The sequence below is a fragment of the Platalea leucorodia genome (genome assembly GCF_965183815.1).
Source record: "Platalea leucorodia genome assembly, chromosome: 4".
Taxonomy (NCBI): Eukaryota; Metazoa; Chordata; class Aves; order Pelecaniformes; family Threskiornithidae; genus Platalea; species Platalea leucorodia.
This window is the reverse complement of record NC_138826.1, coordinates 7,540,790-7,554,135: the sequence shown is the minus strand read 5'-3', so window position 1 is coordinate 7,554,135 and position 13,346 is coordinate 7,540,790.

Below are 13,346 nucleotides of genomic sequence, written 5' to 3'. Positions count from 1 at the left end.
AGAATCACTGCCCCAGCAAAAACAATATATAAAGGGGAAGAGAACAAGTAGCACCTCCCTTACAGAGTGATGCGTTGCTGCCCTACTAATGATTACTGTCTCGCACAATGCTTTTAGGTGTTAGGCAGCACTTCTCTTGCTGTATCAAAACTAGGCCTTTCTAGGACAGTTTAATCACATAGTAGGAAAGCTTTCTCCATCACATCTTTCATTTGCTTTCACATCTAAGACATTCTGGAGAATAATTTGCACAGCGCATATCTGGCTGGCGTGAACCACCAGCACGCAGCAACAGAAGAACTGGCGCCCAGTCTTTGTTTTGTATTAGATACTGGCTATCAACTTCCTCATTCTTGGTATTTTCTCAGAAAGTGGAAAAATAGCATCCAGTTCCTCCTGCTGGAAGATAATGCATGCATCCACTGTGTCTAAGTTTTAAACTGGGGCGCTATCTTTCCATAACTATAAGAGAAGAAATACTGGTTCATTAACATTTTTTCTGTCAATAAGCCACCATGGTGGGGAAGGCTTTAATGACAGTCTCTTTGTGGTTATCATAGCTATCGCGTGGTTTCTCGGTCTGCTTTCAATTTGGTACTTAAAGGACGGTCCACCTGTGTGTCCGGTGGGACCTGGTGCCACTTCCCGCTTGCCATTCGGCATTCTCCGGGTTCAGAAGCTGACACCGGCTCTGATCTGCTCCAAAATCACAGCTGGCCAAACTAACGTCCGCTTTGTAAAATACTTCAGGGTGAAAGGAATTGCACAAATGCAAGAGGTCTTACAGCCAAACTTAAACACAGAAATAACAAATGCAAGAGATTTTTAAGTGTTCTTAGTCAAGGACCAAAGACACACAGACGCCAGCCTCTAGCCCTCATGACTACTGTTCTTACCAGCACGGCAAGTGGCCTTATCTTAATCAAACTTCACAATTAGTGCTCCAGCCTTATCCTCCTCAATCTGCCCAGATCTTTGGCATCATTCACCACCCACAATATTGTCTTGCCTGGTTTCTTTGCTCAGTGCTCTCTAATTTTCTTCCTACTTCAGTTATTTCTTCCCTTCAGCCTCTCTTCCCCCACCCAGGTTGTGTTTATGTCCCTGGCTTAACTTTCTCTCCTCCTCCCTTCCTTTCTGGCAGTAATACAATCTCAACATATCAAAAACTATAAGCTCAACTTCAAAGAGAGCTTTTAATTTCCCTCCAGACTCACTACCTTATCTCCGTCCCTTACCTCTTCTCTTGGGCACAGCCCTATCATCCCACCTGGGTGCTGCCCTGGCTTGGGCCTTTGTGTCCCACATCCTGCCGTTCTTGGAAATTGGTGCAAGTAACATTTTGGCATATGCCTTCTCTCACCCACCCAAAGGTGCGAGTCTCCTGAGCAGATTCTCTCCTCTTTCCTCAGTTACAGTGACCTTTTTTTCACTTCCCCTCAACAAATGCGGTCACGTTCCCTCCCTTATCCATCAAACCGACCATGTTACTAAAACACCTCAGACCCCTCTTGAGTTTCTGGACCCCCTTCTCCATCGCATCAAACACAAGCTTCATTTTCAAGGTTCTTTATGATCCAGTTCTTGTCTTTCATTAAGTATCAGGAAACCAACTCTGTCCTCCAGTCCCTTCAGGATAAAAGCCCTCATCTCCCACTTGTTAAAACACTCACCCAGGCACCTTTGTGCTTTTTCCCAGGCAGCCGTAAGTATCTGTGAAACCATCCTCATTATCCTTAAAATTCTCCTTTGACATTACCTCAATAAAATCCTTAAGTGTTAGGCTGCTGGTGTGCTGAAACCCTCTGACAGTGGCTCATATTTCCTTCTGCCTCCCTCCCTGTCTATATCCATTCATTAGTTCTTGTCTGATAGCGAGATCTGGGGAATAAATCAATCCATAGGCTTTTCCCATCAAATTTATGCTTCAAACTTTTTTCTAATTGATAGCATGCTTGTCCCAAGTTCACCATGGACAGCAGAAATTTAGGTGCAAACAACACATGTAACAGCATACAATAAAAGGAAGCAATGAGCCAGCAAGAACATCAATGAACATTATTGAAGACTAATTCTGACTTCATGTCAGAATGAAAGAAAAAATAAATATGGAACTTCCTACTGGCACATCAGCAGAAAACTGATAAAAACATGCAAAAGCATTCCGGGGAGTTTTTTATATGTACGATATTTTAAATTCGCACCTTTGCTTCCATCAAGTATTTGTATCTAAGCACTGGCAGACCTTATCAGAAAATGAGAATAGAAGGAGAAGGAGGCTTTTAAAGGATTCTAAAGCTCTAGCACCCTTTAAATGTCATCTTCTGATGTTGAAAAAACCCCATCAAATCCGATCCTGTTTTGTAGTTGTTCCATGGTAATAAGTAACATTAATAGATTATGCTTCAGGACAATTAGTTTCTCTGCTCTTGCCACTCCTTCTTGCAAGCTGCTCCTTCCCTGCTTCAAGACTGATTCACCGGGACAGATTTTATTCCTAAATTAGAGACCTACCCGCTTGGCTTCATTGATGTCTCCTTGAAGTCAAAGCAGAATTGAAAGAAAATACTCTTTCATATTCATATGGTCAAAAATATTGCATTTTCCTGTTAGACAACAATTTCTAAGCCATAAATCTTTTCTAGGGCAACTTTTCCTGGCAGAATTATAGTGGCAGCAGAGCTAGCATAGCATTCCTGATGCTTTACGCTGCAAACACTACCAGTTTGACATATGCCTAAGTCTAGAACAGAGGGACTAGGCTTTTAAATAGCTGAATTCATTGGTGCAATTTCTTTGATATATATCAGCTGAAAATGTCACCCAGGATCAAAATCATAATGGAGATGCTACAAAACAACAAAGTGAATGGAAAACAATGCAGGAGCAAATATAAACAAAATAAACTTTATTTACAGTGAATAAAAGGACATGGGACATTAAGAAACAAATCACTTCTCTTTATGTGTATTCATTAGTGTGGCTTAAGGCATGTGGAAATTTTACTACAAAACTCACTGCTGCAATGCATAATTAAGAAAAGCACAGGGACCACTTACTGTTACAGCAAGAAATCTCAGCTGAATCTAACCACCTTTCATATCGTTTTCTTCAAGCATTCTCTGTTGAGGTGCAGTGAGAATTACCATATTATAGGTGAGCTTTTATGTGCTGCTTTATAAAAGAAGTTAACTCAAATAAGTAAATCACTATGGAGGAACTGGTTGAATTAGACAAAACAAATGAAATACTTAGTAATCTGTTACTTAAATAAAAATAAATTAAAAAGGTAGCAAGTAGCCTGTCATGTGCGTTACCTTCACAGACAGGAAATTACTTTACGTTCCCTTTAAATGTTTCTTCTATAAGTGAAATAGGTAAAGAAAAGCCTATCTGACAAACGTAAGGGGAATTAGGTCAGCTTCTGGACTCATCTATCAGTGTAAATACAGCACATCTCCAGTTCATACAATTCCAAAATCATTTAAAGTGATTGTTTTCAAGTCAATCTTCCATCGTCCACCTCTCTTTTTGCCAGAGGCCAGAAATAGCACCTCATAATTTATCTTCTATGTCAAGCTTTGCAACAGCTGCCCCCTTCTGAGCCATTGAACTCAGTTTACTGCATCTGCTTTCAATATACACACTGCAACCATATTTTCTCTATTGCATTCACCTGTCAAATATGGTTTAAGAGAACATGCTTCAGATAACGCGAAGAAATGCTACATCCACAAGACTACTCCTGCACTTATAATTCAGTGTGTTCGTGAACTGTCTTGAAAAGCTTACAGAACTTCATCAACCTTCAGCACACTGCAGTGAACTAATGCTGCTAATTTATGGCTTGGATGCCAGAGAGAAGTTGGCTGATAATTTTTTAAGTTCTAAAATTAGCAGTTCCCTTGGATCCAAACATTCCAAATTTCTGCCCCCAAAAATGGTGAAACCTTCCATGCTCTTTTTCCAGTCACTCTGTATTATGACCAGCTGGGGACACTTACCTCAAATGAGTTCCCGGAGCCTTTCCCAGTTCCCAGGTCAGGGTGCGAATCCCCTCCACATCCTGGCTCTGTGAAGGTAAGCGTCAGGCATGGCAAACCCTTGTCCCTCTCCATCTTGACCTTGATGCTCTGCTTTAACCAGGAGAAGAACTTGGGTGCATGGGTCAAAAGCGAATGCACTCTGGGCAGGTGCCTGTTCTGGGCAATCAGGAGTAGGGTTGTGCCGTGGCTTGTGCTTGCCATTCAGCATAGATGTAGCATCCTTCCTTTTATAAAAGCCACTTACAAGATCCCAGTGTACCCAGGCTGCTCTGCACAAATTCTTCCTTCTCTGCAACTCACCAGAAAGTCTCTCTGGCTTCTCACATTGCCCAAACGAAATTTAGCTTGATCCAAACAGAACAACACAGGTGGAAGGGACCGCAACGCTCTTGCCATTTATTATCTGTTGTAGGAGCCTACCTGGAAGCACATGCCCAGTCCCAGGGCCCTGCTGTACCAGGCAGTAGCCAAGAGAGCAATGTAGCAATGAATCTCTGCTCTGCACAATTTACTGAGCAGATGTTGGACAGGATAAAAAGAACAATCCAGACGATGGGAGAAGTCTCCTGAAGCTGAACCTCACCATACCAGGTTATTTATCTGTTTCCACACCCCCACTGCTCTGAAGCCACAGATTCTCAGTTCCTGTGTGAACGTGCACAGTAAGATTGAAGTAAATGGCAATTGGCACGTGGAAGTTTGAATCCCTTTATGTCGGTGTCTGCTTCTTCATCTTCCAAAAAGTAGAAGCAGCAGCTCGTCTGAACTGGAATGCAACCAGCTTCATGTTGAAAAGGGAAGAATTCCCTTGAAGAGGTTAGTATCCAGCCTCAGCTTTGTTCAGCACCACCTCCTGAACAGCAAGAATTATGTTTGAAAGGTATGTTCTTTTGAGCACCTCCTGAATAGGAAAAACTATAGGAGACTGCACATTTTTACAAAGAAAGGATGTGCTCTTCTCCATTTACCGACCAAGTGCTCAAAGAGCACAGAAAGTACCTCCTGCGAGTGCCAGCCTTTGAGAACAAAACAAAACAAAAAAAGAAAAATAGATATTCTGGTAACTATGGAGAGGCTAAAAAAACGTTTTTCTAGGTCACTGAAAGCAGGCGAAGCACAGGGAATGTTTTCTATTGCCACTCCACTCTCCTCTCTGCTCCCTCCAAAACATAAATAGCTCTGTGATTCTTTGGAAAGCTGCTCTTTCCTTGCTGAATCTTTAAAGAAAATGTAATTGCTTTTTCCATATACCGGTAATGATGAGAGAGAGACCAAGATTTTTTTTTTACATAAAGCAATATGTCATTCATTAAAATTACTACTGCCTGAGTTGAGGAGTTTCTAGCAGAAGTGACATCTTCTCAGAAGATGTATTGAAAGGAAGTCAGATAAATAGAAATTGTCTCCTCTTACTTTTACACAACACGTCAAACTCTAGTTTGCAGCTTAACAAAACCTGTCTTTCATGTTCTCATAGGAGTTGCAGGATTGTTAAAATACCAGCCCAAAGCTGGTATGTACATTTATCTATGTATATATGATATTAAAAAATAAAATTCTCCATTATTCCAAGCGTGACCAAATGAGTTCCTAGTGAAATATTTAACATTTTATAATTCTTTGCATTCTAAGTGTGTAGATTTAAACAATATTGGACTAAATATATACCATTTGTTACACCACTGCAATCAACAAATGGAAAGAAATATTAGGCTTAAAGGATACTTCTTCCATAGTGAAGGTAAGTCATTAGGAGTTGTGGCCAGTGAAGGAAGCAGCAGCCTCTCTGTTACAAGGATCATCACACAGTAAATCAGTGATGCATTCTGCCCCATGATGCAGCGGTCCTTTTTAGCTTTAAAAACTTCTCGAAGTCCTCTCTACTGATCCTGTCATCTCCCCACCGCTATCTGGTATACAGTGTCAGCAGCAGACCTGCTAGACCTCGATGGCATTCATTCCAAGAGACCTCGTATCCCATGAAATCCCAGAGCTCTCATGCAACAAAAATAATGGTATGCCCTTGGTCAACAGCAATTTGTTCACTGTCTGTCAGTTCATTCCCTGCGAGGGAGGCATCGCCCAGCGGCAGAACCTAGTGCCTATCACACAGGGGTGCACAGCTGGGAGATAAAAGTGAACATGCAGGTGTTTTTTTAAAGCAGAGTTACAGAGTCAGAGTGACATCCCTTTGCCGAGGATGCACCTAGCTGTACAGCAAATGCAACACATCAGTTGCTGATGTTATCAAAGGAAATAGCATTTCCAGCCACATGGGAAATATGTCAGCAAAATAAATGGATTCAAATAAACAGCAGCAGAAGGCGCATAGAAATATTGATTCATGGCTTTTTATCCTCTGTCCTTTTCAAATGGTCCCTTTCCAGCACTCAAACTGCTGTGATAAATACCTCCCCCCCTTCCTGTATTCTTGACTATTGAGAATACACTTTGTGTGATTTTCTGAGCAGGGAGGGGAAAAAAATAAAAAAAAGACAACTACACTTTTTAGTGATTCTGGTTTCGAGCCATTAGCTTGCCCTGCAGTATCAGGCATTGCTTTGAACATCTCCCTAATACAACAATGGCTGATTTGTATCAAGGTGCTTCTCAGTGAAGGCAAGGTATTGGAGAACAACACTGAATTAAGTGTCATTAACAAAAGGTTAGCAGTAGAAATGCATCAAAGGAAGGAAGATCAAAATCACTATAAAGCGAGCAACTGAAGCAACTGGAAAAGTCCTTCCCATTCAGACAGGTCATCTATTCAAGTCCAACTTAAATCAAAAGTGAAAATGAGTCTTCCGTAGCTTTGGAGAGATGAGACGAGAGGTCTCTCTACTGGGTTTACATTTGATAGACAGCCCCATCACAAAAATAGTTGCTGTCAATTTTAGCAAGGGACAATGCAGGGTTCTAGGTTTGGCTAATTCAATCAAAATACTTGTAAAAAAAAAAATTATGCTCATTTTTTTAATAAATGCCACTACCAGAAGAACATTTTTGCCACCTCACCATAAAAGCACAGAAAAGATGTGAAAATGGTTTTTGTTAGCTGCTGGTTTGTGAATGGATGAGAGGGAGGCAAGAAAGCACAGGCAGCGTCCGAGGGCTGCAGGCCTTTGAAACCTCGTGAGGGTCTCAGCTGCAAAGGATTACCAGCTACCAGCAAAGTGCCATCTCCCGCTTTCTTAGCCCAGCCACCTCCAGGGAAGCACAACTTTCTTCAGTGCTTGCAGACAAACAGGATTGTATCAGAGTCACCAATGCCACCTCTTCTCAGTCTATCTAATGCCTAATTTAAGTTAAGCATTTGAGGAATACCAAGAAACCTTTAGCTCCTGTCCTTCAGCATTCCTAATACCCTGGCTTCTCAAAGCAGAGCAGTGCTGCCAGTGCCAGCCTTGCCCGTCCCCCAGACAAGACAATTCATCTTCAAAGTGGCTGATCAGATCCCTGTACCCTGAGGGCACTGTTCAACGACCTCGTATGTACAGGAAGGGAAAAACAGCCTTATAAACGTAAGGAATTGTTTTAGTGAGTTGGTGCTGTTCTGTTAAATGATCTGCAAGTGCTTATTCTCCTCCTCCTACAGTAGTTGTCCTATTTTACTGCTATAAAAATGTTAGTATGACTGCATGAATAACTGCCCCTGATGAATTTCAGGAGTTTCAACACATACTTGAAAAGCAGAAGTCATTAGCAAGTATCTATTTGACCACTGACAGCTGAAACAGTGAGAAGAGCAATCATTTAATAACAGTTAAGGTTAAATATATTCCTGTAGTTTATCATCGTTCACTTTCCCTAAATGCATGACATCAGGTAGTACACGTTGAGGAGAAGGACAGTGTGAATTATGCGGTGTGGCAGATATAACCATCAACAGCGGTCTTTAACATCAAACCAATTCAAACCAGGAGTCTGACAAACAATGCCGGGGATCATCATATGACATTAAAGTCCTCAGAATATCATCCTTTCATATACGTGATATATTGGAGGCAGCTCTCGGGTAGTCCATAATGGCCCACCTGCCACCACAGTGATATATGCACTGTATATTAAGGAAATGAAACAGGAATTATGCATGATGCATCATTTCTCTTGCTACCGTCATTGGGCAGGGAAGGCTGTAGCACCCTGTTTCTTCAGGATAAAACAGAATTCTTAGTGCTTTATTGGTTAGAATAGAAGAGAATAGAACAGAACAGAATATTTCAGTTGGAAGGGACCTACAACGATCATCTGGTCCAACTGCCTGACCACTTCAGGGCTGACCAAAAGTTAAAGCATGTTATTAAGGGCATTGTCCAAATGCCTCTTAAACACTGGCAGCCTTGGGGCATCAACCACCTCTCTAGGAAGCCTGTTCCAGTGTTTCACCCCCCTCTTGGTAAAGAAATGCTTCCTCATGTCCAGTCTAAACCTCCCCTGGTGCAGCTTTGAACCATTCCCACACATCCGATCACTGGATACCAGGGAGAAAACATCAGTGAATAGGGGTGTGATTTGTGAATAAAGGCTTTATTACATTGGGGAAAATGGAGATTCAAGTTTGCCTGATGGGTCAGTGAAAGGGAGGAGCACAGCTTGCATAGCCCCAGCTCTTAGCCATCCACCGGCTGACATAGTAACAAGCTTTTCATCATAGATTTCAATTGTGGGCCTATGGATTGTTTTGCAATGGAATCTCTTCCTACAAATTACAAGTTTGAGGATGCTGTAAGACCTTGAACAGCCAAGCTAGATTTCAAGGTTCCTCTGACAGTCAGCAAAGGCGACTTCAGCTTCTCCAGGGGACCACTCACAGCACTTTAGCTCCCCATATAACCAGCAGAGAGAAATAAGCTAGATATCCAAAACGAGCCTGTGAATACTCTCCCACATGCAAAAATGTTTCATCTGGAAATTCTTCTGTAATTTTAAATATCAATTCTATTTGCAGATAAGCAAAAGAACTTCCCAAAAGAGCATTTAAACTGTATCTCTTCTGAGGACACATTAACTGTCCTAATTTACTATATTTATAGGAATGTGTTGTGGTTTAACCCCAGTCGCCAATGAAGGACCACACAGCCGCTCGCTCACCCTCCCCCCCCACCGCTGGTGGGATGGGGAGAGAATTGGGAAAAAAAGATAAAAACCGTGGGTTGAGGTAAAGACAGTTTAATAGGGCAGCAGAGGAAGAGAAAATAATAATAATAATGATAAAAGAATGTGCAAAACAAGTGATGCACAATGCAATTGCTCACCGCCCGCTGACCGATGCCCATCCCATCCCCGAGCAGCGATCGCTGCCCCCCGGCCAACTCCCCCAATTTATATACTGGGCATGACGCCATGCGGTATGGCATAGCCCCTTGGCCAGTCTGGGCCAGCTGTCCTGGCTGTGCCCCCTCCCAGCTCCTTGTGCACCGGGCAGAGCATGGGAAGCTGAAAAGTCCTTGACCAGTGTAAGCACTGCTCAGCAACAACTGAAACATCAGTGTGTTATCAACATTATTCTCATCCTAAATCCAAACCACAGCACTATACCAGCTACTAGGAAGAAAATTAACTCTATCCCAGCCGAAACCAGGACAGAATGAAACAAGGCCATATAGTTCATTAGCCAGTGATGGCAGTGGGAACCCGTAACCCAGCTCACTGTCTGCAAAAAGAGAAGGGGAGGTGTTTTGACTTTTGGCTCCAGAGGAGTGGAGCAGCCATGCCAAGGGAGGGCATGGGAAGCCGAGCATCACTCTGAGCAAAAGGTCAGACCCACCCTGTGCCATGTCCATTCCCTGGGGGAAGGCTTCGGACTGCTCCCTCCACCTCGGCCTCTTCTCTATTAGAAAACCCCATTTTGTTGCCTATTTTGGCTGCAAACACCTGAGCAGATGATTAGGACACAAGGTCATTACCCAACATAATGGTTCATCACCTTAATCACACTAAGCAATGCTTTTAAAGCTAACCACCCCAGCTGATTTCAAAGACTGTACCTGGAAAGCACAGCATTTCTAAGTGCAGAGGAAACTGCAAGGTGCAGATGCAGGCCAGATGCTGAAGGCTTATCCAGGCGAGTCTTCCTGCTGATGGATGAGAATTTTGTTTGAGGACAGACTGACAGCTCAGTCCTGCTGCTGGCTTTGGGTAGACATGCCCTAGGACTGTGGAGTCTCCATGCAGGACGAAGGAGACACTTGACTTTCCTGCCAGGTGCCTAAGCGCACGCTACAGCTTACAGACCATGCCTTCCATGGTCGCTTCTTTTTGGGAGAAGGTGAGCGTTACTGCAATCTGCGTGAGGCTTCAGGGTTTGGAGGCAGTTCATAGCCTGCTCCACCCTTTCTCCTATGATTGAACCAACATTTGATGATGAAAATTCTAGCTGTGCTTGATTCAGTTCTCTAACTCAAGATCTAGAGGGCTTCCAGCAGAAGGGAGAGAAGAGTGGATCTCAGTTCAACTCCACTTGCCATGCAACATTTTTTAAGCCTGTGTGCCTTCAGAGTCCTACCCACCCGCTCAGCCCAAGCAGCCTGGAAACCCAGCCACAGCCCAGGTACCTCTAAGGAAAAGCTGGATCAGCTTCCAAGAAAATGCCCTGGTTAGCCTAGCCCAGGGGAATGGAGAGGCACCTCAGCAACCTGCCATGAACAGGTGGCCCCATCTCGTTTCAATATAAAAGCATGCAAGGTTTGGATCGCGAGAAGGCTGCCTTGTCTGCATATTTACAGATAATTTCACGTACTTACCAGCTTTTCAAGAAAAAAAAAATAGCCAAGCCTGTGGCCTTCTGTTTTGGGTGGCTCCCCTGTTCAACCTGCAAGTTAGGGAGTAAAACACCAGCAGAGCAGAAATCCTCCCTGACTCACGATGAGAGGATCTTGCACCACTTCATGCAGGTGCAACAGACCCAGCAAATGAGAAGACACAAATCCAGAAAGACAAGATCTGTTTAGAAAACCACACTATGTGTCATGAAATAACAGCCCATTCCTTTCCCAGTTGTGCTACCTGAAAGCTAAATTTGCTAGAAGAAAGGGAGATTTAGGCCCGAAAAGATTATATCTGACTTTCCAACAGCCACCCACAGAAACACATGCTTTTTTTCCCTGCTCCAAGCTCTGCTCCATTCCTTATTCCACGGACGAAGCTAGAAGAGTAAAGAGATTGCCACTACGCCCTGATTCAGGGCCTTCCATACCCTGCGCGGGCTGGAGCAGCTCGTGGATGCTCTAGCTCACTCCGTTGCAGTAAGATACCTGAAGTACCTCATACCAGTAGAGAAGGAGGAGCATTAAATACTAATCTACAACTCAACATAGCTTTTGCAGTAGAATGCCAGTGCACAATAACAAAGCAAAAATAAGAGCTATGTCTGTCACCTTTGCAACAGCAGGCAGCTTTTCAGTCCAAGTTTCCTGCGTAGTCATTTATAGCAGCACAGAGCAGGTGGAAATCATTGCTGTTCTGATCTGGTGGCATTTTACACCCACTCTTGATCAGGGGAAATCACTATAAAGAGGTGCAGTATAAGAGAGGCAAATGTACAGCATAAACAGCCTTAACATTTGGCAGCAGCTAGTTTCCATGCTCACCATCGCATACCTGCAAATAAAATTAGGCTGCCTGGGCAAACATAATTGTGCGATGCTCTGGAGTGCTGACAGAAGAGAGGAATCAGCTTAGATACTAACAAGCACCCATCTGCGGCACGGAGCAGGTGATAATCCCAGCTCCAGCCTGCACATCCCTTCCCAGCTCAGCTCACCTTTCGCAGGTTTTCTCCCTCCCCAGGGAGCAGGGGAGGCAAACTCCCTCTTGTCGCTCCCAACAAATTTGCGTCTGCCATTCACAATCTATGTTTTCACATTACAGAGCTGACAAAGTGACAGCAATAATTAATCTTACCATGTACAGAACTGATTGATATCAAGCAGAATTAAACTATTGTAATCAAGTTAGTCCGTTGCAGATGTGTGAAGTGCTACAGTTTATCAAATTCTGCAGGCACACATTTTGATTCTGCATAACGAGGGAGAACAATACCAACAAGATAGCGGAGAGCCAATAATATGATGCAGGATTTCATGAGTGCTTTTTTTTAAGCTCTTTATGGCTCTTAAAAAGTGCCATACTTGTCAGCTGTACAAAAGGTGCCATGACATGTTAATACATGTCATATCAAAAGTGTCACAGGAGGCTGCACGCTGGCTCCGTGGGGATGTGCTCTGTGTGCAGATCAACATATGCATGCACAGCCTTGTTGTGAGGCACCAGACCTTCAGAAGCTGAAGGCTCCTGAAGTCAAGCAATGGGAGTAAATATGCAGATCTATAAAGGTGTGAAAAGGTGCTGCTAAGGGGAATGTTGAAATAGAACTCAACAAGGACAATTATCTCTGTCAAAGGCTTTTGGTGATCGATGTCAGCTGCTGTCACAGTAGGAGGAGGGAAAACTACAACATGAATATTTGATTAAATTAGGCCAACCTGAAGTCTCTGCCAGAGCATGTGATGCAATGTGTTTTCTATGGGATGGCAGGGTTCTTCTTTCACAATGGATTATATCGTCTTGCTTCACCACCTTCTTTTTCTTCTTCAGCTGAAGTGCTTTTAGCACTCATAACAAAAGGTACGGCTTGTCAGTGCTGGGGACATCTGGCATCCCAGGCCAGCGCAGCAGCAGACCCGCTCCCTCCCCAGCATGCTCCCCACTAACCTGAGATGCAATTATTGCAGACAGGCGGAGGGCACAGTCAGAGCAACCAGACGGGCTGAGCTGATGGTCTAGCAATTGGCTGCCTGCAAAACCAGGCAGCCCTGCTCTTCCATCCCACCTCTCCCTCCCAGTTTAGGTCTGTACATTCCTGTCCCTTTTGTCAGTGCTGACCCTTATATTGACCCCCAGCCTCCTTCAAGCTGATTCAATCTGCTAAGGAGGCAGATATCAAATCTGGGGGACAAAAGCAAGTGAAGTTTCCTATGCCACAGCCAGTACAAGGCCAAGGGACAAGAACATGAGCAAGGATGCCAGAAGGGGGGAAGAGGCACAACCCTTGTGGCAACAGTAAGGAATTGGCTCAGCTCTCCCAGCAGCCAGAGAAGCTGCTGTATTCAGAAGGAGCAAGTGCTATCAGGCCTCTATTTGATGCACCTCAGGCAGCTGAGACAGCCTGGGAACCATCTACACAGAATTTACTAACCCCTTGGTATTTATTCCCTTTTTACTCATGATGCTTTACATCTAACCTAGATGATAAATCTGTACTTGATCCTGTTCTTCATTCCCTTTAGAGAACTACGCCGC